Source organism: Ranitomeya variabilis, chromosome 3, assembly GCF_051348905.1.
Source record: "Ranitomeya variabilis isolate aRanVar5 chromosome 3, aRanVar5.hap1, whole genome shotgun sequence".
NCBI classification, from domain to species: Eukaryota; Metazoa; Chordata; class Amphibia; order Anura; family Dendrobatidae; genus Ranitomeya; species Ranitomeya variabilis.
In genome coordinates, this window is record NC_135234.1 from 606,512,292 (window position 1) to 606,538,078 (window position 25,787).

Below are 25,787 nucleotides of genomic sequence, written 5' to 3' on the forward strand. Positions count from 1 at the left end.
TTGGCTGGTGTTTTTCTCTGTGCAGCTAGCACATCTGGGCAAAAACTGGCGGTGTGTTAGAGCCCAGGGACAGCAGGAGGAGGAGCAGGAGGAGGAGGAGCAGGGGGAGGGGAGTGTAGGCCGAAGCCTGCACAGGCGGCAGCTTTGGGTGTGTTGTGTCTGCGTGACTTTTGCAGGACACGTTGCCGGCTACACAGCAGGGGAACAGCTGGCGGTGCTGGACCCCACTGACACATTGGCGAGGTGTTTTTCTCTGTGCAGCTAGCAGTACCGGGCCCCAACTGGCGGTGTTGGAGCCCAGGGTCAGCAGGAGGAGCAGGGGGAGCGGAGTGTAGGCCGAAGCCTGCACTCGAGCAAGTTGAAAGGAAACCTTTAACCCCCCCCCCCCCAGGCGTTTGTAGCTGAAAGAGCCATTGTGTACAGCACTAATGCTGGAAAAGGTAAACTTAGCTCTTTTAATTATGGTCCTTGCACATGCGGAACCTAACAGTTATGAAATGTGTCCCCTCACAGCGTTAAACCGTCCGGTAGGTGGAACTTTCCTTTGTCGTGTGACGCAGCACAGCCATCATTTTTACCCCCTTGGCGCCGTGCGCCGCCTCCTCAGCGTTGTTTTAATCTGTCCCGGAGCCTGGGCTGTTAGGTTAGCCCTTGGCCATGCACACATTTTGCGCTGCCCGTCTTCTGACATCATTTGGTGTCAGGCTGGCTGCGCCTGTGCGGGTGCGCTGGCCGAGATCCCGCCTCGCAGTGTCGTCTAATGTAATCCCACCGCGGGCCTGTGATCCGTGCCCGTGCGCAGTGCATATCCTCTCCTCTCACTCCCCTCCCTACGGCTTTTTCAGACTGTGCGGTGTCACGGCCGTGGCATGCTATTAGGGACCAGCTGACATCGCACAGTCTGAAGAAGCCGTAGGGAGGGGAGTGAGAGGAGAGGATATGCACTGCGCACGGGCACGGATCACAGGCCCGCGGTGGGATTACATTAGACGACACTGCGAGGCGGGATCTCGACCAGCGCACCCGCACAGGCGCAGCCAGCCTGACACCAAATGAGGTCAGAAGACGGGCAGCGCAACATGTGTGCATGGCCAAGGGCTAACCTAACAGCGCAGGCTCCGGGACAGATTAAAACAACGCTGAGGAGGCGGCGCACGGCGCCAAGGGGGTAAAAATGATGGCTGTGCTGCGTCACACGACAAAGGAAAGTTCCACCTACCGGACGGTTTAACGCTGTGTGGGGACACATTTCATAAGTGTTTGGTTCAGCATGTGCAAGGAGCATCACGAAAAGAGGCACTTTTTCCCTTTGCATCATTACTGCTGCACAAGGTGGCTCCTTCAGTAACAAACGCCTGGGGGGGGGGGGGGTCAGGTTCCCTTACATTTAACTTGTTGTGCCTGCGTGGCGGTCGCAGTACACGTTGCCGTATACACAGCAGGGGAACAGCTGGCGGTGCTGAACCCCACTAACACATTGGCGAGGTGTTTGGCTCTGTGCGTACAGCACTTCTGGACGGCAACTGGCGGTGTTGGAGCCCAGGGGCAGGTGGAGGAGGAGGAGGTTGGAGGAGGTTGGAGGAGGTAGGAGGGATTGCCACACACACAGCAGGGGAACAGCTGACGTTACTGAACCCCAATAACAGAGGAGGGACTGTTGACTGTGCGTACAGCACTTCTGGACGGCAACTGGCGGTGTTGGAGCCCAGGGGCAGGTGGAGGAGGAGGAGGTTGGAGGAGGTAGGAGGAGGTAGGAGGGATTGCCACACACACAGCAGGGGAACAGCTGACGTTACTGAACCCCAATAACAGAGGAGGGACTGTTGACTGTGCGTACAGCACTTCTGGACGGCAACTGGCGGTGTTGGAGCCCAGGGACGGTTGGAGGAGGAGGAGGTTGGAGGAGGTAGGAGGGATTGCCACACACACAGCAGGGGAACAGCTGACGTTACTGAACCCCAATAACAGAGGAGGGACTGTTGACTGTGCGTACAGCACTTCTGGACGGCAACTGGCGGTGTTGGAGCCCAGGGGCAGGTGGAGGAGGAGGAGGTTGGAGGAGGTAGGAGGAGGTAGGAGGGATTGCCACACACACAGCAGGGGAACAGCTGACGTTACTGAACCCCAATAACAGAGGAGGGACTGTTGACTGTGCGTACAGCACTTCTGGACGGCAACTGGCGGTGTTGGAGCCCAGGGACGGGTGGAGGAGGAGGAGGTTGGAGGAGGTAGGAGGGATTGCCACACACACAGCAGGGGAACAGCTGACGTTACTGAACCCCAATAACAGAGGAGGGACTGTTGACTGTGCGTACAGCACTTCTGGACGGCAACTGGCGGTGTTGGAGCCCAGGGACGGGTGGAGGAGGAGGAGGTTGGAGGAGGTAGGAGGGATTGCCACACACACAGCAGGGGAACAGCTGACGTTACTGAACCCCAATAACAGAGGAGGGACTGTTGACTGTGCGTACAGCACTTCTGGACGGCAACTGGCGGTGTTGGAGCCCAGGGACGGGTGGAGGAGGAGGAGGTTGGAGGAGGTAGGAGGGATTGCCACACACACAGCAGGGGAACAGCTGACGTTACTGAACCCCAATAACAGAGGAGGGACTGTTGACTGTGCGTACAGCACTTCTGGACGGCAACTGGCGGTGTTGGAGCCCAGGGACGGTTGGAGGAGGAGGAGGTTGGAGGAGGTAGGAGGGATTGCCACACACACAGCAGGGGAACAGCTGACGTTACTGAACCCCAATAACAGAGGAGGGACTGTTGACTGTGCGTACAGCACTTCTGGACGGCAACTGGCGGTGTTGGAGCCCAGGGGCAGGTGGAGGAGGAGGAGGTTGGAGGAGGTAGGAGGAGGTAGGAGGGATTGCCACACACACAGCAGGGGAACAGCTGACGTTACTGAACCCCAATAACAGAGGAGGGACTGTTGACTGTGCGTACAGCACTTCTGGACGGCAACTGGCGGTGTTGGAGCCCAGGGACGGGTGGAGGAGGAGGAGGTTGGAGGAGGTAGGAGGGATTGCCACACACACAGCAGGGGAACAGCTGACGTTACTGAACCCCAATAACAGAGGAGGGACTGTTGACTGTGCGTACAGCACTTCTGGACGGCAACTGGCGGTGTTGGAGCCCAGGGACGGGTGGAGGAGGAGGAGGTTGGAGGAGGTAGGAGGGATTGCCACACACACAGCAGGGGAACAGCTGACGTTACTGAACCCCAATAACAGAGGAGGGACTGTTGACTGTGCGTACAGCACTTCTGGACGGCAACTGGCGGTGTTGGAGCCCAGGGACGGTTGGAGGAGGAGGAGGTTGGAGGAGGTAGGAGGGATTGCCACACACACAGCAGGGGAACAGCTGACGTTACTGAACCCCAATAACAGAGGAGGGACTGTTGACTGTGCGTACAGCACTTCTGGACGGCAACTGGCGGTGTTGGAGCCCAGGGGCAGGTGGAGGAGGAGGAGGTTGGAGGAGGTAGGAGGAGGTAGGAGGGATTGCCACACACACAGCAGGGGAACAGCTGACGTTACTGAACCCCAATAACAGAGGAGGGACTGTTGACTGTGCGTACAGCACTTCTGGACGGCAACTGGCGGTGTTGGAGCCCAGGGACGGGTGGAGGAGGAGGAGGTTGGAGGAGGTAGGAGGGATTGCCACACACACAGCAGGGGAACAGCTGACGTTACTGAACCCCAATAACAGAGGAGGGACTGTTGACTGTGCGTACAGCACTTCTGGACGGCAACTGGCGGTGTTGGAGCCCAGGGACGGGTGGAGGAGGAGGAGGTTGGAGGAGGTAGGAGGGATTGCCACACACACAGCAGGGGAACAGCTGACGTTACTGAACCCCAATAACAGAGGAGGGACTGTTGACTGTGCGTACAGCACTTCTGGACGGCAACTGGCGGTGTTGGAGCCCAGGGACAGGTGGAAAAGCAGAGGAACACAATGTAGGCCGAAGCCTGAGAAAGTCGAAAGGGAACCTTTAACCCCCCCCCAAGGCGTTTGTAGCTGAAAGAGCCAGCTTGTGCAGCACAAAAGATGCAAAAGGAAAAGGTGGCTCTTTTCATCATGCTCCTTGCAAACACAGAACTAAACACTTATAAAATGTGTCCCCTGCAACCGTAAAACCGTCCCGGAGGTGGGACTTTCCTTCGTAATGTGACGCAGCCCAGCCGTCATTCCTACCCCCCCGGCGCCGCGCACCGGCTCCTCAGCGTTGTTTTATTCCGTCAAGGAGCCTGCGCTGTTATGTTATCCCGTGGCCAGGCACACTTAGCGCTGCCCGTCTTCTGGCATCATTTGGTGTCTGGATGGCTGCGCCTGTGCGGCCGCGCTGGCAGAGAGCCCGCCTCGCAGTGTCTTCTGATTTAATCCCACTGGGGGCCTGGGATCCATGGACATGCGCACTGCATATCTGAACCTCCACCTCTCACTCATCTCCCTATGGCTTCTTCAGACTGTGCGGTGTCACGGCCGTGGCATGCTGTTAGGGACCAGCTGACACCGAACAGTCTGAAGAAGCCATAGGGAAATGAGTGAGAGGTGGAGGTTCAGATATGCACTGCGCATGTCCATGGATCCCAGGCCCCCAGTGGGATTAAATCAGAAGACACTGCGAGGCGGGCTCTCTGCCAGCGCGGCCGCACAGGCGCAGCCATCCAGACACCAAATGATGCCAGAAGACGGGCAGCGCTAAGTGTGCCTGGCCACGGGATAACATAACAGCGCAGGCTCCTGGACGGAATAAAACAACGCTGAGGAGCCGGTGCGCGGCGCCGGGGGGGTAGGAATGACGGCTGGGCTGCGTCACATTACGAAGGAAAGTCCCACCTCCGGGACGGTTTTACGGTATCAGTGGACACATTTTATAAGTGTTAAGTTCTGCGTGTGCAAGGAGCTAAACAAAAATAGCTACCTTTTCCTTGGGCAGCATTACTGCTGCACAAGGTGGCTCTTTCAGTAACAAACGCCTTGGGGGGGGGGGGACAGATTCCCTTACATTTCAGTTGTTGTGTCAGCGTGGCGGTCGCATGACACATTGCCGGCTACACAGCTGGGGATCAGCTGACGTTACTGAAACCCAATAACACTGGGTCGTATGTTTTGACTGTGCAGACGGCACGTCTGAGCCTCAACTGGCGGTGTTGGAGCCCAGGAATTTAAGTTCAGGTGGTAGAAAGATGAACACAACAGGAGACCTGGATAACGTATACAGTGACCTAATTATTCAATCAGGAGGAGGAGTGGCAAATTCCGGCGAGATCCAGGCCTTGTTCATTTTCAGGAAAGTAAGCCGGTCAACGTTATCGGAGGATAGTCGCATGCGACGGTCAGTTAGTACACCACCTGCAGCACTAAAGACACGTTCCGATAATACACTGGCCGCAGGGCAAGACAGCACCTCCAATGCATACTGGCTTAGCTCTGGCCATGTATCCAGCTTTGAGACCCAAAACTTGAAAGGGGAAGAGCCGTCTGGGAGTACAGCAAGAGGGCAAGACATGTAGTCTGTCACCATCTGACGGAACCGTTGCCTCCTGCTGACTGGAGCCGTCTGTGATGGTGTAGACTTTTGTGGCGGGCACAGAAAACTGTGCCACAGTTCGGCCATACTGGTCTTGCCTTGGGCAGAGGCACTGCTTCTGCTCCCTCTTTGTGCAGAGCCTCCACCACGGCCTGGACGCACTGAGCTGCTTTGGAATGCACTAGCAGCACTTCTCTCAGTTGGAATGGAGAAGATGATGGAATTGACCAGTGTGTCTTGGTACTCCCGCATTTTTCGCTCCCGGTTCAACGGTGTGATGAGGCTTTCTACGTTGTCCCGGTAGCGAGGATCGAGGAGGGTGAACACCCAATAATCAGACATGTTGAGAATGTGGGCGATGCGGCGGTCGTTTCTCAGGCACTGCAGCATGTAATCCACCATGTGCTGCAGACTGCCAACTGCCCAAGAAACGCTGTCCCCTGCTGGAGGCGTGATCTCTGCCCGCTCGTCATCACCCCACCCTCGCTGTACACACTGAGTACTGGACAATTGTGTAACTCCCTCCTCTGGACGGATGTCTTCCTCCTCCATTGACTCCTCCTCATCCTCCTCACAAACGGTCCCCTGCCTACGCGTTTGTGAGGAACCACGTGGCGCTGACTGTCCAGAAGATGATGGAAATGGTGAATCCTCATCCTCCACCTCTTCCACAACATCATCCCTTAGCGCTTGCAGTGATTTTTCAAGCAGGCAGATAAGGGGGACAGTCATGCTGACTAGTGCATCATCTGCACTCGCCATCCGCGTGGAATAATCAAAGGGACGCAAAACCTGGCAGACGTCATTCATAGTGGCCCACTCTGTGGTTGTGAAGTCTGTACGGCGCTGACTGCGACTTTTTTGCGCCTGAAGCAGCTGGTACTCCATTACAGCTTGCTGCTGCTCACACAACCGCTCCAACATATGTAACGTGGAATTCCACCTGGTAGGTAGGTCACATATGATGCGATGTTCCGGCAGGCGGTGTCGGCGCTGCAGAGCCGCAATGCGCGCTTTTGCCGTGCTGGAACGCCGCAAGTGAGCACACTCTAGGCGGACCTTGTGCAGCAGTGCATCAAGATCCGGATAGTCCCTCAAAAAGCTCTGCACGACCAAATTGAGCACATGTGCCAGACATGGGATGTGAGTGAGGTTGCCGAGGCCCAGAGCTGCCACCAGATTTCGGCCATTATCACACACTACCATGCCTGGCTGGAGATTCGCTGGCACAAACCACACATCGCTCTCCTGCTTGATGGCATTCCAGAGCTCCTGCGCTGTGTGGCTACGATTCCCCAAGAAAATTAATTTCAAGACGGCCTGTTGACGTTTGGCCACGGCTGTGCTCATGTCGGTCGTAACAGGTACACGTTCATCACGGGTCCATGTGGAGGTGGACTGTGACGGCTCCTGCAGCGATGATTCTGAGGAACTGGTGTAAGAGGAGGAGTCAATGCGTACAGAATGGATTCCTGCAATCCTTGGAGTGGGCAGGACACGTCCTGCGCCACTCGCACGGTCTGTACCCGGCTCAACGACATTAACCCAATGGGCAGTGAGGGAAAGGTATCGCCCCTGTCCATGTTGACTGGTCCACGCATCGGTGGTGAGGTGGACCTTGCTACTGACGGCGTTCAGTAGCGCGTGTTTTATGTGTCCCTCCACATGCTTCTGCAGGGCAGGGACGGCTTGCCTGCTGAAGTAAAAGCGGCTGGGCACTTTGTACTGTGGGACTGCCAATGACATGAAGTCACGGAAGCTGTCAGTCTCCACCAGCCTGAATGACAGCATTTCCAGTGACAGAAGTTTGGCAATGCCTGCAGTCAGAGCCTGTGCTCGTGGGTGGTTTGACGAGAAAGGCCGCCTTTTCTCCCATGCCTGTACTACCGATGGCTGTAGACTGGGCTGGGAGTGTGTGGATGACTGGGAAAGTGGCGCTGCGGGTGGAATTACAGCGGGTCTCTGGACAACAGGGGCAGAGATTCTTCCACGGCGATCCTGGGAGGACGCCGAACCAGCTGCGTGTGAGGTAGAGGAAGAGGCAACACGAGCTGAAGAGGTGGTAGCTGCCGCTGTTGGTTGGCCTACCTCTTCAGTGTGTTTTTCTAACTCCGCCGGGTGCCTGTTGCGCACATGTTTCCACATGTTGGAGGTATTGAGGTTGCTGACATTTCGACCTCTTTTGACTTTTTGATGACACACGTTGCATCTGACATAGCAAATGTCATCTGCAACTGTGTCAAAAAAGGACCAGGCACTGCAAGTCTTGGGAGCGCCCTTTTTGGCTTTTGGAAGAGACATGCTCCTAACGGGTGCCAAAGCGGAGGCTGCAGGATCCGCAGTCTTCCCCCTCCCTCTCCCTCTTTGGGCCGTACGGGGAATCTCTTCCTCAGAGCTGCTCCCACCACCTTCCTGTCCCTCACGCCAAGATGGGTCGAGGACCTCATCATCTACACTACCCTCTGCCCCCAACTGCTCCTCCTGGGTAGTCTCAGCAGCAGAGCACGCACCAGTAAGTGGCACCTGAGTGTCATCATCAGCTGATGCGGCCTGCGATGTGGTGACCGGAGCCACTGGCCCACCCGCCTCTTCAGAGGAAGACAGAAAAAGCTGTTGGGCATCACTGCACCCTGCCTCTTCTTCCATTTCTCCAATGCTGCTTGGCTGGCCCCCTGTTTCCAAGCCAAGAGATTCAGAGAACAGAAGTAGAGACGGCTCCTGTCCTGGGCTCTCTGTCTGCCTGGGCAATTTGGCAGGTGGTGAAGAGACAGATGGCTGCTCTCCAGTGCTCTGTGTCTGAGAGGATGTGGCACTAATGGAAGTTGATGCATTAGCTGCCATCCATCCGACAACAGCTTCAATTTGTTCTTCACGCAGCAGCGGTGTACGGCGCTCGGACACAAAGCTTCGCATGAACGACTGTTGCCTGGTGAAAGTGGGTGCTGATGAGTCACCGGTGCCCGCAGCAGGCACAGAATCCCCACGTCCCCTCCCTGCTCCGCGACGGCTCCCACGCCCCCGTGCCTTACTCACTGCCTTCTTCATCTTGGTTGACTGATAAAGATAAGCAGAAAAGTACTAACGGATTTGTGTGCTTATTCCTGAGCAACTCCTCCTAACAGGTATAAGAAGCACTAATTATCTAAAGTGTGGACTAGACACAAATATGAGCTAATGTGGCCTACAGAAATGTAAAGTGGTGTAACTGGTGTGTTTGGTGAACTTTATTATTTATTTATTTTTTGGGGGCTGAACTGACAACAGATAGAGCTGCAGTCACACGGAGACCGTGCAGACAGACGTAAACGGCGCTACAAGGCCCAAAAACCCTCCTCTACTTTATCCTATGTAGTGTTTTTCCACAAATTAGCTGGAGACGGGTGGAAAGACACTAATAGGATTTTTTTGAATAAATTAGCAGCAGACTACACTATTTTGAAAAAAAAGAAAATTGATTTGGCGGTATGACGCAGTGAAAAACCCTGAGCTGGAGACAACCAGGCTATAGCTGCTCACAGATTACAGGGCGAGCTGCAGTCACACGGAGACCGTGCAGACAGCCGTAAACGGCGCTGCAAGGCCCAAAAACCCTCCTCTACTTTATCCTATGTAGTGTTTTTCCACAAATTAGCTGGAGACGGGTGGAAAGACACTAATAGGATTTTTTTAAATTAATTAGCAGCAGACTACACTACTTTGAAAAAAAAGAAAATTGATTTGGCGGTATGACGCAGTGAAAAACCCTGAGCTGGAGACAACCAGGCTATAGCTGCTCACAGATTACAGGGCGAGCTGCAGTCACACGGAGACCGTGCAGACAGCCGTAAACGGCGCTGCAAGGCCCAAAAACCCTCCTCTACTTTATCCTATGTAGTGTTTTTCCACAAATTAGCTGGAGACGGGTGGAAAGACACTAATAGGATTTTTTTAAATTAATTAGCAGCAGACTACACTACTTTGAAAAAAAAGAAAATTGATTTGGCGGTATGACGCAGTGAAAAACCCTGAGCTGGAGACAACCAGGCTACAGCTGCTCACAGATTACAGGGCGAGCTGCAGTCACACGGAGACCGTGCAGACAGCCGTAAACGGCGCTGCAAGGCCCAAAAACCCTCCTCTACTTTATCCTATGTAGTGTTTTTCCACAAATTAGCTGGAGACGGGTGGAAAGACACTAATAGGATTTTTTTAAATTAATTAGCAGCAGACTACACTACTTTGAAAAAAAAGAAAATTGATTTGGCGGTATGACGCAGTGAAAAACCCTGAGCTGGAGACAACCAGGCTACAGCTGCTCACAGATTACAGGGCGAGCTGCAGTCACACGGAGACCGTGCAGACAGCCGTAAACGGCGCTGCAAGGCCCAAAAACCCTCCTCTACTTTATCCTATGTAGTGTTTTTCCACAAATTAGCTGGAGACGGGTGGAAAGACACTAATAGGATTTTTTTGAATAAATTAGCAGCAGACTACACTACTTGGGAAAAAAAAAAAAAAAAGGAACAGTATGAGGCAATGAACCACCCTCCCTGAACTGAATACAACCAACTATGGATGGCCTATGTGGCTGCACTCAGACTGGAGACTGGGCTGCACTCACACACACACACACACAGACCCTGCAGATCGCTGTGAAAACAGCGCTACAAGGCAAAAGCAAGGTGAATAGTAGGTGAACACAGCGGTTGCTAAATTAGCCTTTGGAAAGCACAAAGAAGCAAATCGCTATCTCTAAACTGTCCCTCAGTCAGCAAACAGCGTCCTGTCACTAACTGAATTCACAGCAGAGTGATCGCAAAATGGCGCCAGCGACTTTTAAACTGCATCATGACATCATTACACCAGCCAATCACAGCCTTGCCAGTAGTTTCATGCCCTCCATGCTAAACAGGATGTGCCCACACTTGGAATCAATCTCATTGGCTGAATTTCTGCTTTTTGAATCTTAGAACTTCCGATTCCGGTATCCGATACGCGGCAAGTATCGGAATCCCGGTATCGGAATTCCGATACCGCAAGTATCGGCCGATACCCGATACTTGCGGTATCGGAATGCTCAACACTAGTGGTGACCATGGCAGACATTTTGAAGTAGGCCATTTTGGATCCAACTTTATGAATGGCCCATCCAGGTGTATCCATATAAATGGCCCACCCTGTAGAAGGGGTTGGTATCATTAAAAATGTATGATTCCTCCAACCATGCCATATAAAGAATAGTGAGTGGCGGGGAAAATCTTGAACCCATCGGGGCACCTATTATCATTAAATGATAATATATCTCAAAAAATACCATTGATAACTGAGATCAAAATACCCTTTTAAGCAATAACAAAATGCTGTAGATGCTGAAGACACTACATTAGGCAAATAATGTTTCCATTTACTGACAGCATTCAAATCTGTGATGAATTTTTTTTGTACAATAAATAGTTTATTAAACCAATAATACATTTTTAATCTACTGTCGTTTTCTGAGTGCTACATTTTCAAATGACACATGAAATGTATATGTCGGTTTGGCCTGTGGCCTTACAGAACTGAAAAAAATGGACTGATCAGACCAGGAAGGCATCTGCATGATGTATATAAGGTCTTCTATAACTTTTGACCATAATTACAATACTAGCTTTGGTGCATTGCATGTGTAACATCAGCCAAAATTATAAATGTCACTGTACAAGCCATACTGAAAAGATACAGCATTAATTCATAGATACAGTGCCAGTACTAGCATTAATCCATAGATACAGTACCAGTACTAGCATTCATTCTTAGATACTGTACCAATACTAGGTTTAATTCATAATGTCAGTATCAGTGCTAGCATTAATTCATAGAACAGTACCAGTACTAGTGTTAAAGGGAATCTGTCGGCAGGTTTTTGCTACCTCAACTGAGAACAACCTGATGGCAAAGAGAAGCTAAATCCAACAATGTATCACTTAGATTACTGGGTGCAGCCGTTCTAACACAATCAGAGCTTTTAGATTTAGAATGAAGCAGAGCTAAGAAAGCTAACTCACCCCCACCAGACTCTCCATGTACAAACTCTATAGACAGTGTCTAGTCCGGTGATAAATCGTTTACAGTTAGTAAGCAACAGCGCACACTTTGACGAGTGACACATTCCTGAAATCTGTCTCAGCCGCTATCTCCTGCTATCTTCAGATTACATAACAATAAGCTGCTGACAGATTCCCTTTAATTCATAAATACAATGACAGTATCAATATTAATTCATAAATACAGTAACAGTGCCAGCATTAATTCATTAATTTATAAATAGAGTACCAGTATTAGCATTAATTCATAGAAACATTATCAGCGTTAATTCATAGATACAATAACAGTACCAGCTCTAATTGGCTCTATTGTTTGTATAGTGGTGTTTATAATATTTTCACATAGGTTGCAATGTAGCATAGTGGAGCGCCTGCTAGGGCCGTGGGGTACTCGGGCCTGGTCTAACGGTTCTTAAGGGGGTTGTCACGGCAGCAGTGACCTGGTCAGTGGCCCTGGGGAATCCAATAAAAGTGAATTAAAGGGGAAATTAAAGTTTATAGGTGGGTGTGTTCATGAAGCCACCTGTGGTGTTCAGCAATGGATGGCCAACGCTGCTTAAGGGTACTGCTGGGAACGATGGTGACGCAGCTGGGATGGTTCGGCTCCCCAAAGGTGGAGCGGGGCCCCAGGGCAACCGGTATAGTTGGTAAGGGATCATAGATGGTGGGGTGCAGGACTGAGGGTGCAGGAAATGACTGGAGGACACAAGGACTGCAGTTTCCTTTACCTTTACTTGTTAGTTGCAGGTGCAGTCTGGGGCATGGGTAACAGTTGATGATGGGGTCCAGACAGCCTGGAAGCAACTTGGGTTCCACCTTGCCAGGTGGGTTTGGAGGCTCTCCTTCTGCGCTATTCTCTTAGGTCCTTGAAGCTTTAATCTCTGTTCAAGTTCCTCCCCTGCGTGTTGCTTCTAACCTGTATGGAAGACAGTGTGAGCCTATCACGAGCACTGCCTCTTCACTGGCAGCCCCGGCTCTTGTTCTGCTGTGGTGCCTCCAGGCGCTCAGTGTGGCCAGGGAGCTTGAGGTTCCCTGCCCTCCAGATTTGGCTGTCGGGGCGTACAGAACCCACACAGCCAAGAACTCTGGCTTCCTATATTGTCAGTGCTCTCTTCTGGGGTGAGCGTGGCTACGGCTCCACTCCCCAGGTTCTCCTCGACTTGCCTCCTTTCCTTTCACTCTCAGACTCCTCGCTAGACTCACTAACTCCGCCTCCAGGCCAGAACTTATAGGGAAGCTCCCCTGAAACCGGGTGTTAGAGCTCCCCCTTCTGATCTGGAGTCAGGAAGGTGTTGGATGCTGGTATTACCTGGTAAGGGGACCCCTCCTTGCTTCCAGGCATGACATCATCCCCTGAGAGGGAGACAATGCCACTGTGGCAACTGGACTCCTGGGGTGCCACAATAGCAAAAAAAGTCTGTAAACAAACATGTATAAAATCATCAGCATCATTTCAGGGGAAACAAATTCAGCTGGGGACAAAGTGTCTTGGCTGACTAGTCTGAGGCAAGTCCATAGTGGTTTCCACCTTCGCTGCTCACCTAGACAGTTAAGTTTATGTGCATATCAGGAGATATCTTGTAGTCAAAGGGATTAAGGTAGGGAGAAAGCCAGCTGAAAGAAATAGGGCCAGATTAATTAAGATTAGCGTTTTGAAAGGCAGACTTAATAAAGGCAGACATGTAGTAAAGTGTTATGGACCTGGTGGTTAGGTGCACCTGGAATGACCTGATGGTTAAACTAAAGACAGGACAAGCTCTGGGAAGTGGGAACTCTGCTGACCGCAAATCCTAATCCTAACACACACTAGAAATAGCCGTGGAGCGTACCTAACTCTCCCTAGACGCCTCTTCGCAGCCTAAGAGCTAACTACCCCTAAAGATAGGAAAATAAGCCTTAACTTGCCTCAGAGAAATTCCCCCAAAGGTAAAGGCAGCCCCCCACATATATTAACTGTGACTTAAGAGGAAAGTCACAAACACAGGGATGAAACAGGTTTCAGCATAGGAGGCCAGACTTACTAGATAGACTGAGGATAGGAAAGGGATCTATGCGGTCAGCACAAAAAACTACCAAAAGCCACGCAGAGTGTGCAAAAAGACCCCCGCACCGACTCTGCCACTCTGCAACCCAGAGCTTCCAGCTAGCAAGGCAATATCATGTTAGCAAGCTGGACAAGAACTTAGCAAGCACTAAGAAACATATTCAGTACACAAATGAACAACAAATGAACCAGCAGGGACTTAGCTTATGCTGGAATAGACAGGTCATCAGAAAGATAGGATAGCGATATCATTGTGTTTGACACGCAGCAGCGATCTGGATCCTGCTGTGATATTGCTGGTCGTTGCTGAAAGTTCAGAACTTTATTTGGTCGTCAGATCGGCGTGTATCGTCGTGTTTGACAGCAAAAGCAACGATGCCAGCAATGTTTTTACAATGGTAACCAGGGTAAATATCGGGTTACTAAGCGTCAGGTCCCTGGCCGTCTGCTTCCCGCACTGACTGTGAGCGCCGGCCGGCCATAAAGCACAGCACAGCGGTGATGTCACCGCTGTGCTCTGCTTTTACTTTACGGCCGGCCGGCGCTCACAGTCAGTGCGGGAAGCAGACGGCCAGGGACCTGACGGAAATCAGAAGGTGAGTATGTACTGTTTTTTTTTTACATTTACAATGGTAACCAGGGTAAACATCGGGTTACTAAGCGCGGCCCTGCGCTTAGTAACCCGATGTTTACCCTGGTTACCCGGGGACTTCGGCATCGTTGGTCGCTGGAGAGCTGTCTGTGTGACAGCTCTCCAGCGACCACACAGCGACGCTGCAACGATCGGCATCATTGTCGATATCGCTGCAGCGTCGCTTAATGTGACGGTACCTTAAGGTGTGTCTAAGGGCGCAGACAGATGGCCATAATTCTCGTGCGAAGATAGCATCGCAGTGCACGGACTGGCACGGTCCCTCTCCTGACCTGAGCTTGACAGCTTGATGTATTTCTATGCAGCTGTCATGCTCAGATCAGGAGGGACGACAGTCAGTCCGAGGATTGCGATGTGATCCTTGCACAAGAAATACGACGGTCTGTCTACCCCCTAGTTCATTATGATGTGCAAACCATTTAATGAATTAGGAGCATCTTACAACTGATGTGCGCCTCCAAGAGAAATGTTTCTCCAGTCAGGGACTGGAGTACATTTCTGGTGTAAATTACAAAATTAAAGTAGTGTAAATTTTGATGAATTTGCTGGATAGGCTTCACCACACCCTGTCCCACCTCAGCTCTGCCCGCTTTGGCGAAACTGGTGTAAAACACACCAAAAGTTGATAATTTTTTTGCAACTTCGAGCAGTGCAAACATGTTTCCACTTTTAGGGTATGTGCACACGTTGCGGATTTCTTGCAGAAAATTCCTGAAGAAAACCGGAAATTTTCTGCAAGAAATCCGCATTTTTTTTTTTGCGTTTTTTTTCCGTTTTTTTCGCGTTTTTTTAGCATTCTGCAAGCGTAATTAGCTTGCAGAATGCTAAAGTTTTCCCTGCGATCTGTAGCATCGCTTGGAAAACTGACTGACAGGTTGGTCACACTTGTCAAACATAGCGTTTGACAAGTGTGACCAACTTTTTACTATAGATGCTGCCTATGCAGCATCTATAGTAAAAGATAGAATGTTTAAAAATAATAAAAAAAATAAAAAAATGCTTATACTCACCCAGACATCTCACCGGCGTCCGTTCCGTATAGCTGGTCTGTGCGCACAGGACCTCCCGTGACGTCACGGTCACGTGAGCGGTCACATGACCGCTCACGACCAATCACAGGACAGTGACGTCATTCGGCGAGGTCCTTCAGCGCACACCAGGTACAGAAACCGAACGGCAGCGTGCGAGGAGGCGGCAAGACATCGAGGGTGAGTATAGGACTGTTTATTATTTTATTTCTTATTTTTTGACCACTTATATGGTGCCCAGTGCGTGGAGGAGAGTCTCCTCTCCTCCACCCTGGGTACCAACCGCATATAATCTGCTTACTTCCCGCATGGTGTGCACAGCCCCGTGCGGGAAGTAAGCAGATCAATGGACCCCTAGGTGTGCGGAATCCCTGCAATTCCGCATTTTTAAATGAACATGTTGCTTTTTTTTCCGCTATGCGATTTTTTCGCGGAAAAAATCGCAACATTTGCACCAAAAATGCGGAATACCCTGTAAATAATAGGAGGCTTATGTAAGCGTTTTTTTTCGCGTTTTTATCACGTTTTTATAGCGAAAAAACGCGAAAAAAACGCTAACAATCCTGAACGTGTGCACATGGCCTTAAACATCTTGATTCTTGATGAAACCAGCCTATAATCTCTAATTTTTGCATCTTGAAAAGATAGAAAGTCTGTACAAAGTGCTTACTTCATTTCTGTGTCTTAATAAACTAGATATATAGGTTGAAAATAAGGAATCATATGTTAGTTCAAGCTCTTGAATGGGCCTTTAGAACATAACCAGCAACAAGCCACACATTAAAGGGAACCTGTCAATAGGGACAACCCTCCTAAGCTGTATATCTGAGCATGCAGGTCATAGGAAGCTGAATAAACTGATAGCTTGATATCTGCGATCCGATGTCTTATTCCAGAGATATCCATATTTTCTCATATGTAAATGTACTGTTAAGAACTATGTGCTGGACATTGATCTGCATAAAACTTTGTCCCCAGAGCTTATTTTTAATAAAAGAGGGCATTACCAGACATGGAAGTTAGATAGAATGGTAGAACTGAACTTTATCTCCTTACAAACACATTTGCTGCTGCTCTCACAGCTGTGCTTTATTGCAGCACAGTCTGTCTGTGAGATGAGCTGAGAGAACCTGCAGATGTGTCCGGTATAATCACACACAGCTCTGCAGTGAGAACAGGAGAGCAGAGAGCGGCCATCATATATCACACTGGTAATGTCCAGTATCATTTACAATAAGCTCAGGAGGTGGATTCTCATTCAGATCAGTGTCCGATACATTGCCCTAAAGAGCTCATTTACAAATAAGAAAATTGTTGATTTCTCTGCAATAAAACATCAGATCACAGATATCAAGTTATCATTTTATTCAACTTTCTATGACCTACCATATAGATGGTTTAGGAGGATTGATGCCATACCTCCCAACCGTCCCGGATCCGGCGGGGCAGTCCCAATTTTGACAGTCTGCCCCTCGGTCACGGGCGGGACAGCAGTTTTCCCGCACTGAATCTCAGCCTTATCCCACCACCCGCAGAGCAACACACCACATATATGGCTGCTCTGTGCGCACAGGACCTGTGATGAGGTCACAGGAGGGGAGGAGTCGGGTCACATGATGTGATCAGGGCCTCCCTGTATGCATGCAGGACTCTGCTGGTTGTCATAGTTCTGGATGAGGGTAAGTTTACGTGTGGGGTCAGGAGAGGTTTACAGTGTGGATGTAGCCGAGCCGTGTGTGTGTGTATGAGGTGTACGGAGCAGAGCCATGTGTGTACAAGGTATACGGAGTGGAGCCGTGTGTGTACGTGGTGTACAAAGCGGGGCCGTGTGTGCAAGGTGTACGGAGCAGAGCCGCGTGTGTACGAGGTGTACGGAGCGGAGCCGCATGTGTACGAGGTGTACGGAGCGGAGCCGCGTGTGTATACAAGGTGTATGGAGCACAGTCGCATGTATGTACAAGGTGTACGGAGCACAGCCGCGTGTGTACAAGGTGTGCGGAGTGCAGCCCCGTGTGTGCAAGGTGTATGGAGCGGAGCCCTGTGTGTACGAGGTGTACGGCATGGAGCCGTGTATGTACGAGGTGTACAGCGCATAGCCGCGTGTGTACAAGGTGTACGAAGTGAAGCCACGTGTGTACGAGGTATACAGAGAGGAGCCACGTGCGAACGACGTATACGGAGCACAGCCGTGTGGGTACGAGGTGTGCGAAGCGAGCCACGTGTGTACGAGGTGTACGGAGTGGAGCCCCATGTGTACGAGGTGTACAGAGCGGAGCAGTGTGTGCTAGGTGTACGGAGCACAGCCACGTGTTTGTATGAGGTGTACGGAACGTAGCCACGTGTGTACGATGTGTACAGAGCGGACGCTAGCTGTGTCGGATCGGAGCAGATATTGCTCCTCACTCCGACACTGACTGGCACAGGAAACACGGAGTGGCGTACTGGAGCTGCAGCGAGGTGAGCAGTCAGCGGCGCAGCTGGATGACATCATTCAGCGCCGCGGGAGTGGAAGCTGCCGGATGCTGCGAGGGAGCGCAGTGAGTGGTGTGTGTGTGTGTGTAGGTGTGTGTAGTGATGGAGAAAGCAATGATGGGGGTGTGAGGGCAATGATGGGGTGGGGTAACCATATGTGGCCATTATACTGTATGCATCATCATGTGAGGCCATTATATTGTACCCAGCATCATGTGAGGCCATTATACTGTACGGAGCATCATGTGAGGCCATTATACTGTACGCAGCATCATGTGAGCCCATTATACTGTATGGAGTATCACGTGGGGCCAGTATACAGTATGAAGCACTGTGTGACCATTATACAGTATTGAGCATCATGTGTGGCCATTATATAGTATTGAGCATCATGTGTGGCCATTATACAGTATGGAGCACTGTGTGGCCATTATACAGTATGGAGCATCATGTGTGGCCATTATACAGTATGGAGCACTGTGTGACCATTATACAGTATGGGGTATCATGTGTGGCGATTATACAGTATTGAGCATCATGTGTGGCCACTATATAGTATGGAGCATCATGTGTGGCCATTTTACAGTATGGAGCATCATGTGTGGCCATTATACAGTAGGGAGCACTGTGTGGCCATTATACAGTATGGAGCATCATGTGTGGCCGTTATACAGTATTGAGCATCATGTGTGGCCATTATACAGTATTGAGTATCATGTGTGGCCATTATACAGTATGGAGCATCATGTGTGCCCATTATACAGTATGGAGCATCATGTGTGGCCATTATACAGTATGGAGCATCATGTGTGGCCATTATACAGTATGGAACACTGTGTGGCCATTATACATTATGGAGCACTGTGGGGCCATTATACAATATGGAGTACTGTGGGGCCATTATACAGTATGGAGCACTGACAAAAAGACAAAAAGGAAATTACTCTGGGAGGCCAACAAGATGCCTTCTGCAACATTAAAGGATTTGCAGGAATTTATGACAAGTACTCTTTGGGTACTGCATATGACAACAATTTCCATATTCTTCATAGGTCTGACCTTTATGTTAGGGTGGCAAGACGGTCATAAAGGCAAAAGCAAGCTGCACTTCACTTTAGAATAATATACATTAAGGTCACATGCAAACTGCTGTTAGCAACCAAAAAACATCAAGGGAATAGGGAAGCTGCAGCAAGTAACTGATACCCATCAAGGCCGAGACGAGCTGCAGTAACAAGAAGTTACATATTTTTGGTTAATATCATGTAGTTCTACTGCCAGCTCCTCTGCATGGTGTCCCCTTTCCCTTCCATGGAGGGACGCTTACTCACTGGCCCGGTCCTCAATGTGGTCCTCTGCTTCCTGGTTTTGTGCACCTCCCGGCATGGCGCCTAGTGCACTCCCCCGCTCTTGAAGGGTAGCTTGTGTATTTTGCTAAATGATCTCGGCCTGTTGCTGATTTAGCATAATGTGTACACCTGCAAGATGGCTCCTAGCCAATGGCTGGGAGGCATCTTGTATAAGAGACACTCTCTCCCCTAGGGAGTCGCCAAGCAACTTGTAACGTTATTAATTAGTAAGGTGTTCTACTAGTGAGTTGTGAGGTCCTCTCGTCCCAATGCGGCCAGTGTCCAAAACCTGTATTCCTGGTCCCATTGTGGCCAGTCTGGTATCCGTAGCCCCCTGGCATCAGTATGGTGAGTCCGTATCCGTAGTCATCTGGTCCCAATGTGGCCAGTCTCGTATTCATAGCCCCCTGGTATCGGTATGGCCAGTCCTGTATCTGTAGAGCCCTGGTCCAAGGTGTGACCAGTCCTGTGTCCATAGTCCCCTGGTCCCAGATTGGCAAGGGTCTGAACCTTGTCCCCTGGTCCTGGGGCAGCCAGTGCCTGAACCCCCATCCTCTGGTGCCAGAGTGGCCAGTGCCTGAACTTCATCCCCTGGTCCCTTGGCAGCCAGTGCCTGAACCTTGTCTCCTGGTCCCAGAGCGGTCAGTGCATAAACATTTTCCCCTGGTCTATGTGCGGACAGTCTCTGTTCTAGTACCCCAGACCATTGTGTCTGAACTAAGTCCTAAATTAGTGTCAGCACACCTGACCATTGTGTCAGCAGCTGCAGTACCAGGCTCTGCCCAGGAGTGATACCTGGCAGCTACCTGCAGCTCAGTCTGTCTCCACCATCAGGAGCTCCAGTGAAGACCAGGTGGCCGCTTAGCTATGCCCCTTTCTGGGCAGGTCCGGCCCTGTGGCACAGTGGGTCCACAAATCCACATGCACCACAACTGGGCATAGCAGTCTGCTCAGCCCAGCCATGGCCGCAACATATCATATAGCTTTATTTGGGTTGAATTTGATTTTTCAAACCTTGAACCAAAAGCCACATTTTGTCTCCAACATGAATAAAAGTAAACTAACTCTCACTAAAATCTGTTCTCAAGGGCAAAAGGATAATATTTCATAAAAATCTAATATTTTCCATTAAATTATAGCAGAACAAAATTGTTCACAGCAATTGTTCTGCTCCTACAGTACATTTGTTAGAATACCATTCATTGTCTTTTACTTCTATTGTATAATTCTTTTATTTCTTTTTTTAAACTAACAAAAGTAATAGACAATTAAGAATTTCAGCGGATAAGTTAAACAAAATCTTTGACTAAAAAGGAGTAATAATTAGTACAAAATGGAGCCATAATACACAATTACTTTTTATACTGGTTAATCCAACAAAAAAGAGTTTCTGTTAATTAAGTACTTTGTCTTTTAAATGTTAATATATTTTGAAGATTTGACTGCAAAACACATAACTTGTTGGATGTTCTGAAATCATTCATGTGAAGTGCATATAAGGCTTCCTTGTTTAAAGTCCCAGCATTAGTTACTTCTTAAAATAGTTATCCTAACTAGGTAAGTTAGGGTACCTTCACACGAAACGACTTTGTAACGATATCGCTAGCGATCCGTGACATATATAACGATATCGCTAGCGATCAGGATCCTGCTGTGATGTCGCTGGTCGCTGAATAAAGTCCAGAACTTTATTTGGTCGTCCGATCGCCGTGCATCGTTGTGTTTGAAAGCAAAAGCAACGATACCAGCGATGTTTTACACTGGTAACCAGGGTAAACATCGGGTTTCCAAGCGCAGGGCCGCGCTTAGTAACCCGATGTTTACCCTGGTTACCAGCGTAAAAGTAAAAAAAACAAACAGTACATACTCACCTGCGCGTCCCCCAGCGTCTGCTTCCTGACACTTACTGAGCGCCGGCCCTAAAGAGAAAGTGAAAGCACAGCGGTGACGTCACCGCTGTGCTGTTAGGGCCGGAGCTCAGTCAGTGTCAGGAAGCGGACGCCGGGGGACGCGCAGGTGAGTATGTACTGTTTGTTTTTTTTACTTTTACGCTGGTAACCAGGGTAAACATCGGGTTACTAAGCGCGGCCCTGCGCTTAGCAACCCGATGTTTACCCTGGTTACCCGGGGACCTCGGCATCGTTGGTCGCTGGAGAGCGGTCTGTGTGACAGCTCTCCAGCGACCAAACAGCGACGCTGCAGCGATCAGCATCATTGTCGCTATCGCTGCAGCGTCGCTTCGTGTGAAGGTACCTTTACACTTATCCACAAGATAGCTGATAAGATAACTTTCTGATCAGTGATGGTCCGACTGCTGAGACTTCAATCAGTATTAAGAGCAAAGCTTTGAAATGCTCCTTTAGGCTGTGTGCACACGTAGCAGATTTTTTGCGTTTTTTCGCTATAAAAACGCTATAAAACCACGAAAAAAACGCTAACATTAAGCATCCTATGCAACAGATTACAATCCGCATTTTTTGTGCACATGCTGCATCTTTTTCCTGAGCGGAATCGCAATCCAGAAAAAAAGGCAGCATGTTCATTAAAATTGCGGAATCGCGGCGATTCTGCACACATAGGAGTGCATTGATCTGCTTACTTCCCGCACGGGGCTGTGCACACCATGCGGGAAGTAAGCAGATCAAGTGCGGTTGGTACCCAGGGTAGAGGAGAGGAGACTCTCCTCCACGGACTGGGCACCATATAAGTGGTAAAAAAAAAAGAATTAAAATAAAAAATAGCGATATACTCACCCTCTGATGGCCCGACCTTCTCAGAGGCTTCCGAGGTGTGTGTGAAGGACCTGCGATGACGTCGCGGTCACATGACCGCGATGACATCGCGGTCACGTGACCGCTACGTCAATGGAAGGTCCTGAACACACAGCATTAGGAACGGAAGCCGCTGAGGTCTGCAGGTGAGTATAACCTTTTTTTTTATTTTTTTAATTATTTTTAACATTCTATCTTTTACTATAGATGCTGCATAGGCTGCATCTATAGTAAAAAGTTGGTCACACTTGTCAAACACTATGTTTGACAAGTGTGACCAACCTGTCAAACAGTTTTCAAAGCGATGCTACAGATCGCTTGGAAAACGCTAGCACTCTGCAAGCTAATTATGCTTGCAAAATGCTAGTTTTCTGCGGGTATATGCATGCAAATTCTGCATGCGATATACCCGCGGCAGGAGGCGCAGGATTGCCGCGGAAATTTCCGCGGCAATTCTGCTACGTGTGAACTCAGCCTTAGGGTATGTGCACACGTCAGGATTTCTTGCAGAAATTTCCTGAAGAAAACCGGAAATTTTCTGCAAGAAATCCGCTTTTTTTTTTTGCGTTTTTTTAGCATTTTGCAAGTGAAATTAGCTTGCAGAATGCTATAGTTTTCCAAGCGATCTGTAGCATCGCTTGGAAAACTGACTGACAGGTTGGTCACACTTGTCAAACATAGTTTTTGACAAGTGTGACCAACTTTTTACTATAGATGCAGCCTATGCAGCATCAATAGTAAAAGATAGAATGTTTAAAAGTAATTAAAAAAATTAAAAAAATGGTTATACTCACCTGCAGGCAGCCTATCTCCTCAGCGGCGTCCGTTCCTATAGATGATGTGTGTGCAGGACCTTCGATGACGTCGCGGTCACGTGAGCGGTCACATGACCAGTCTCGCGACCAATCACAAGACCGCGACGTCATCGCAGGTCCTTCACCACACACCAGCTATAGGAACCGAAGCGGCAGCATGCACCTGAGAGGCGGGAAGACTGCGGGGGCCATCAGAGGGTGAGTATATCACTATTTTTTATTTTAATTCTTTTTTTTTACCAATTATATGGTGCCCAGTCCGTGGAGGAGAGTCTCCTCTCCTCCACCCTGGGTACCAACCGCACATAATCTGCTTACTTCCCGCATGGTGTGCACAGCCCCGTGCGGGAAGTAAGCAGATCAATGCATTCCTAGGTGTGCGGAACCCCGCAATTCCGCAAATTTAATGAACATGTTGCTTTTTTTTCCGCGATGCGATTTTTTCGCGGAAAAAAATGCGGAATACCCTGAAAATAATGGGAGGCATATGTTAGCGTTTTTTTCGTGTTTTTTTCGCGTTTTTATAGCGAAAAAACACGAAAAAAACGCAAAAAATACTGAACGTGTGCACATGGCCTTAGAATGAAGCACCGGCCTTCGCTCCATGAATTGTTTATGGGATTGCCAGAGATAGCCACGTGCTCTACTCCTCTGACAATCCCAGTGGTACTCATCCTGTGGCTCACATACCATAAGGGGTGTGCTCACAGACAAAGAGGGTAGGCTGGGAAGCAGAGAAATAAACAAAGATTCTACTTAGTGTCAGACCGATCCTCTTGAAATGATCAGCTTACTGGTACAAGTAATGCTTAAAGGAAAAAAATTAAACCATTAAAAAATTGTAAAATATTAATGTATATATATATATCTAATATATAATTGCCTAGAATACTACTTCCTGCAATTTGTGCCAACTTCCGTGGCTTTGTCCGGAGCTAATGTCCGGAGATAATGTCCGGAGCTAATGTCCGGAGCTAATGTCCGGAGATAAGTGACGTCACCAGTGTCCTACACCCAGGCAGAGCACAGGGGCCCCAGGCAGCATATGGGGCCCCAGGCAGAGCACAGTGGCCCCAGGCAGAGCACAGGGGCCCCAGGCAGCATATGGGGCCCCAGGCAGAGCACAGTGGTCCCAGGCAGAGCACAGGGGCCCCAGGCAGCCTATGGGGCCCCAGGCAGAGCACAGTGGCCCCAGGCAGAGCACAGGGGCCCCAGGCAGCATATGGGGCCCCAGGCAGAGCACAGGGGCCCCAGGCAGCATATGGGGCCCCAGGCAGAGCACAGTGGCCCCAGGCAGAGCACAGGGGCCCCAGGCAGAACATGGGGCCCCAGGCAGAGCACAGGGGCCCCAGGCAGCATATGGGGCCCCAGGCAGAGCACAGTGGCCCCAGGCAGAACATGGGGCCCCAGGCAGAGCACAGGGGCCCCAGGCAGCTTATGGGGCCCCAGGCAGAGCACAGTGGCCCCAGGCAGAACATGGGGCCCCAGGCAGAGCACAGTGGCCCCAGGCAGAGCACAGGGGCCCCAGGCAGAACATGGGGCCCCAGGCAGAGCACAGGGGCCCCAGGCAGCATATGGGGCCCCAGGCAGAGCACAGGGGCCCCAGGCAGCATATGGGGCCCCAGGCAGAGCACAGTGGCCCCAGGCAGAGCACACACCAAATCGGAGGCCGAGGGGCCCCGCCAACCAAATCGGAGGCCGAGGGGCCCCGCCAACCAAATCGGAGGCCGAGGAGCCCCGCCCACCAAATCGAAGGCCGAGCGGCCCCGCCCACCAAAGCGGAGGCCGAGGGGCCCGGCCCCGCCAACCAAAGCGGAGGCCGAGGGGCCCCGACCACCACATCGGAGGCCGAGGGTCCCCGCCCACCAAATCGGAGGCCGAGGGTCCCCGCCCACCAAATCGGAGGCCGAGGGTCCCCGCCCACCAAATTGGAGGCCGAGGGTCCCCGGCCCACCAAGTCGGAGGCCGAGGGGCCCCGCCAACCAAATCGGAGGCCGAGGGGCCCCGCCAACCAAATCGGAGGCCGAGGAGCCCCGCCCACCAAATCGAAGGCCGAGCGGCCCCGCCCACCAAAGCGGAGGCCGAGGGGCCTGGCCGCGCCCACCAAAGTGGAGGCCGAGGGGCCCCGCCCACCACATCGGAGGCCGAGGGTCCCCGCCCACCAAATCGGAGGCCGAGGGTCCCCGCCCACCAAATCGGAGGCCGAGGGTCCCCGCCCACCAAATCGGAGGCCGAGGGTAACCGCCCACCAAATCGGAGGCCGAGGGTCCCCGCCCACCAAATTGGAGGCCGAGGGTCCCCGCCCACCAAATCGGAGGCCGAGGGTCCCCGCCCACCAAATCGGAGGCCGAGGGGCCCCACCAACAAAATCGGAGGCCGAGGGGCCCCGCCCACCAAATCGGAGGCCGAGGGTCCCCGCCCACCAAATCGGAGGCCGAGGGGCCCCGCCAACCAAATCGGAGGCCGAGGGGCCCCGCCCACCAAATCGGAGGCCGAGGGTCCCCGCCCACCAAATCGGAGGCCGAGAGTCGCCGCCCACCAAATCGGAGGATAAGGGGCCCCGCCAACCAAATCGGAGGCCGAGGGGCCCCGCCAACCAAATCGGAGGCCGAGGAGCCCCGCCCAACAAATCGAAGGCCGAGCGGCCCCGCCCACCAAATCGGAGGCCGAGGGGCCCGGCCCCGCCCACCAAAGCGGAGGCCGAGGGGCCCCGACCACCACATCGGAGGCCGAGGGGCCCCGCCCACCAAATCGGAGGCCGAGGGGCCCCGCCCACCAAATCGGAGGCCGAGGGTCCCCGCCCACCAAATTGGAGGCCGAGGGTCCCCGCCCACCAAATCGGAGGCCGAGGGGCCCCGCCTACCAAATCGGAGGCCGAGGGGCCCCGCCCACCAAATCGGAGGCCGAGGGGCCCCGCCCACCAAATCGGAGGCCGGGGGTCCCCGCCCACCAAATCGGAGGCCGAGGGGCCCCGCCCACCAAATCGGAGGCCGATGGGCCCCGCCCACCAAATCGGAGGCCGAGGGTCCCCGCCCACCAAATCGGAGGCCGA

General features: G+C 51.4%; 1 protein-coding gene and 1 long non-coding RNA gene across 2 annotated transcripts in view; one reads left to right on the forward strand and one right to left on the reverse strand.

Moving 5' to 3' along the window:
* The window catches only part of CNMD (chondromodulin), a 146,335-nt gene that overhangs the window by 16,691 nt on the left and 103,857 nt on the right, over positions 1-25,787 (forward strand). The window lies entirely within an intron of this gene.
* LOC143816653 (uncharacterized) overlaps positions 13,122-25,787 on the reverse strand; it is a 36,529-nt gene continuing 23,863 nt past the window's right edge. The window contains exon 3 of the long non-coding RNA XR_013223973.1: positions 13,122-13,218. This is a non-coding gene — a long non-coding RNA (uncharacterized LOC143816653). The remainder of the gene's footprint in view (positions 13,219-25,787) is intronic.